The sequence below is a fragment of the Morus notabilis genome, unplaced genomic scaffold, assembly GCF_000414095.1.
Source record: "Morus notabilis unplaced genomic scaffold, ASM41409v2 Scaffold89, whole genome shotgun sequence".
In the NCBI taxonomy this organism is placed as follows: Eukaryota; Viridiplantae; Streptophyta; class Magnoliopsida; order Rosales; family Moraceae; genus Morus; species Morus notabilis.
Window position 1 is genome coordinate 539,741 of NW_010357100.1, and position 4,695 is coordinate 544,435.

Here is a 4,695-nt window from a genome sequence, read left to right on the forward strand (position 1 = left end):
ACATAAATAAAATAAGACATTCAGTCCCGACAGAACAGCCGGAACCTCACATCTTTTTTCTCAAAGGAAATATAACTGAAAATAACCATATTACAGGCTTCAGCAAGTAATTAGTACAAATTACTCACCTCACCAAGTGCCTCGCCTACCCGGACCGGTTTCGGGTTCTGCCCCCGAGGATGCACTCTCCGCATCCTATCTAGGCTTACAGCAATAGACTCTATTATCAGTTCATAAGATCTCTTATCTTAAGAAATCATCCATTTAACATTATGAAATCGTTCATATGACCCCATGAACTACTCAAGCCGCGGGCCCATGACTGGGCAAGCCATGAGGTTCCATGACTAGACAAGCTATGGATTCCATGGACAGGACAAGCCAAGGATTTCCATGAACTAACAAGCCATGATTTTTAAAACATTTTTCTTTCGCAAACCAATCCCTTTCATTAAAACACTTTCAATGCCAAAATCCTTTTTGAAAACAGGCTCACAAGGAAAAGGAATAGAAATCCTACCTCGCACAATCAAACCTGGGACTAGTGTTGCCCTTTTCCGGCTTCCGCTTCCTCAAGCCCCTTCAGTCTGAATCCACCGCGAGCACTGATACAAAACGACACTTTAGGATCAATTATCAGTCCTAAAGTAATCCAATCTCAGTCATATACCAAGATTTCTTATTAGTGTGCCCTAATCAAATTTCATGTTTCAATAATCAATTCCAAGGGTTTTCAATCTTAAACAAGGATTAAAGATGTTAATCCTTTTATCCCAAGTCCCCAAACGAAGCTAATTTGGGTTTTCCCCGAAAACATGGGTCAAAACAACAATTTCAGGCCAAACAGGGTAAAACCCCGTGTACACCGGTCGACCGGTGACAGAGAAGTGCATCACCACCGGTCGGCCGGTGGTGTGCATCCGGTCGACCGGACCGGTCGGCCGGTGGCCATAACAAGATCCGGTCGACCGGTGGAGAACACCAGTTTTCGAAAACTCGCGGAAATCAGTTCAAAAACCTGCAAATTCAGTCCCAATTCACAAAATCTCAAGGGACAACCACTAGATCCAGGTTCTAGGTACTAAAACAAGTCCAAAGAACCCAAGATCTCCAATTTCTACCATAGTTTTACTCAAAATCCATCAAAATTCGTTTTGAACCAAAAATAAGTTTTGAAATCCGAAAAACATAGATTCAAGAGAGGTTCTTTCAGTAATCTTACCTCGAATCCTTCTCTTGACGTTGAAAACTCTTTGAAATCACTCTTGGTTCGAATCCGGTTTTGATTTGAGACACAAATGGGAGAGAGAGAGCACGGAAGTGTGTGAGAGAGAGAGAGAGAGAGAAACGCACGGGAAAGAAAAGGAAAAGGAAAGAAAAGAAAGGAAAAAGGAAAAAAAAAGTAAAGAAAAGAAAATGACATGTGTAAAATATAACAGTCCAAAAATGCGCCCATACACACTTCTGGATTAAATAAATTACTGTGAATAATTTAAATATCTTGGAATTATTTAAACTCAATTAATTAAATCAGATTAGGCACACTAATAATCTCAGTTACCTTAATTAATCTCAATTAATTCTTCAGGGTGTTACAGGAGCACCCCTATTTACTTAGATAAGGTTAAAATCTCGCTACTCATTAAAAGTAAATCCTGTTAAGTGGATAAGTGGAATCCGCTATTTTGTGAGCGACGGGATTTTATCCCATTAATAAATATCATTTTTCATTTGCAAGTGTAGGTTAGGATCTAAAACATAAGAGAACTTAAACATTGTGGACTTGGAGGTCAAGAGTCTAAGTGAAGCCCATTTGTAGAGGGTTTTTGCAATGAAGGCAAGAAGGAAAAGTCAAATTGTCAATTTAGGTCCGTTTAGTTTGTTGATTTTAGTTTTTAATTTGAGTTGAGATGTGATTTTGTATGAGAGTTTTTTTCTGTAGTAAAAATGTTAGATGTGACTGTTTCTGAGAGTTTTTTATTGTAAGAAAACTCAAATTTTAAACTTAAATCGATGATATGAACATGGCTCCTAAGAATTCTCCTAATTGTAGTGGCGTTGTCTTTAGAACTTCGGACTTACCTCAAAATTCCGATTTAAAAATTTCCATGTGAACAATGCTAGATATCTCAAACGGCTTGATTGTATTTTCTTTTGATATTTAGACATGAGAAGTGGAACATAACACGTTTATTCAAACACTGGTATTAGAAAGATGTAATGCGAATATATGTAGGATTTGAGATCCAATGTGCTAGAAATCTCAATATATACGGCTTGACCATACTTCCCTCAACAGAAGTGGGAAGTTAACAAGACATTTATTCAAACAATGATATACATCAGTACTCGGGTCTCCAGATCATTGTTACACCTTTTAAAATCTTTTTTTTTTTGTTGGAAAAAGACCTCAGTAGGGAATTTTATTAAAAGCGAAAGAAAAAATACATTACATCTTTTAACACTCATATTACATTTCTCGTTTCTTTATGTCATTGTTGATCTTAATTAAGTTGAGATTAATTATGTTATCAAAACCGGTCTTCTTAGAAAGACTATATTGTAATCAGTGACATGACTAATGTGTTGTTCATTTTTATCAGAGTTCTATTATATTTTATTATTATTCGGTGATGCATTGATATGTGGGAAAAAAATAATAATAATGTCACATGGTAAAAGGTAATGTCATTGAGATTTACACTGTGATGTGGTAGCTTTGTTGCACGGACACGTGGTAATTACATTATTAATAGTGGTAAAGTATTTTTTTCTTTTGTGTATTAGGTGGTTTTTTCCTTCTAATTTTATATTTTGTGAATTAATTTGTTAATTTAAAAATAATAATTCATTTACATCATTTCAACCAAAAAATATGAGAGATATTCATTAGTTTGATGCATGATTTTAATTGACTTTTTCTAGAATCGTCTAACACGTCACCATCAGATAAAGTAATATTTCACGGATGAGCAGAAGCCTACCAGATAGCCTCTTAATGTGACAATAAATGTTGTGGGGAGTTATGCGGACAAGAATGATTTCACATGTGCTTTTGGTCCTTGGATGCACGGGAAGATGGTAATTGGTCTGTCTTATCAAACAGACTTGTACGTATCAGTATCATATCATACTATCATTTTGATATTTGTGGAGGTGGATTACAAGAATATTTGAATTAAAAGAATTGGCGTTCGAATGTATACATTTCTTTTTTAAAAATAATAATAAATAATAATTTAATTTACACATTAATACGGTAAAGGTAAATTTTAAAGTGATACTAAACCTAATTTAGACTTTATTTTATCCTCTTCTTTTCTGCAAGATGATGGTGAAACAACTAAGGTGCAAAAAAAAAAAAAAAAAAACCATGAGTTGCATTGCACTCAAAACAATCCAACATTGGTATTGCAATGCCTTTGAAACCAATACCCTTTTCCAAAAAGGAGTCATTCAACTTTTGAATGTCCAAAGATGAAAGAGAAATTGTTTCATTCCTATCACCGTTGGAATCATGATTTTATAATGCTTTCTCTTGTAAAAATTTAAATTCAACTTTCTGTTACGGTATTTTTTTCTTTTATAAACTCGCTTTTGAACTCAAGTTCTTAACTCAAAAGAGCGAAACAAACGAGCTTTAATTTACTTACCCCTCCAAGTGCCTTCTCTTAGTTTATTGTTCCTCTTAGTTAAATTTAAAAGAAGTATAATGAATTTACCCTTCATTTTTAAGGTATATTTTTATGTCCTTAGTTTTACTTTTTCCGCAGTTTAGGAATTCTCTTTCTCTCGCTCTCTATCTCCCTTCGTTTTGGACACCAATTTCCTAGTGAAACCAACATCGACTTTGCCAATGGACAACCCTGTATTTTGCCCTAAAAGAGAAGAAAGAGGACGACAATTGTTCTTTATTTACAGAATTTCACAAGAAAGGAAAAAAAAATGTATCTTATTTATACTATATACTTTTAAATCGTCAAATCATTATAATTGATCTAAAGTTTTAAAAGTAATTATGGCTTGATCCTTAAATTTTATTTGTTGACTTTTTAGCTTATTGTTTTTGCAGTTTTATTACCCCGAGCATTCTAAGACTAATAATAGACTTTTTGAAATTTAACGAAAGTAGTAACAGTGTACCACATCCATCTCGTAAAACTTTAAATTTTACAAAAATAATTATATGAAGTGTGAAAATATTGTAATTTTAAAGTCGGACATTATGTTATTATTTTTATACATTTTAGGTGGTCACGCGACAGGTACATAATTACCTCTATTAAATTTTAAAGTTTGTTGTCAAATTCTTTACTAGGAATCAAAAGTACTCAAAAACAACTTGAGTTCAAAAACTAACACATAAAACAAAAACAAAAAAGGACCAAATTGTAATGACATATATGGGTGCGTTTGGAATTGGTTCCAAAATAATTTTGTTTTCTGTATGAAAATAAAAATGAAAACGTTTTCATTTTCATTTTGGAATTATTTCTTAAATGTGTTTGGTAGTTTTATTCAGAGATTGATTTCAGTTTTAAAAAAAACTGAAACTGCGTTTGGTGGTTTAATTTTTGAAAACATGTAATAATATTTAAATTAATAATATATTAAATAAATAATAGCCTGGGGGGGTGGGCAGTCAAAGAAGATGGTGGCGGGCCAGGCGGAGAGGGGCAAAGACGGGGGGGTTTC

General features: G+C 33.7%; 1 protein-coding gene across 2 annotated transcripts in view; it reads left to right on the forward strand.

Annotated features, from left to right (window-relative positions):
* Nucleotides 1-3,162, forward strand: part of LOC21401421 (protein ROOT PRIMORDIUM DEFECTIVE 1) — a 12,419-nt gene extending 9,257 nt beyond the window's left edge. For both annotated transcript variants that reach the window (XM_010089123.2, XM_024164840.1), the window contains exon 3: nt 2,926-3,162. The gene's annotated coding sequence lies outside the window, so the exon portion shown is untranslated. The remainder of the gene's footprint in view (nt 1-2,925) is intronic.
* The last annotated feature ends 1,533 nt before the right edge of the window (nt 3,163-4,695 follow it).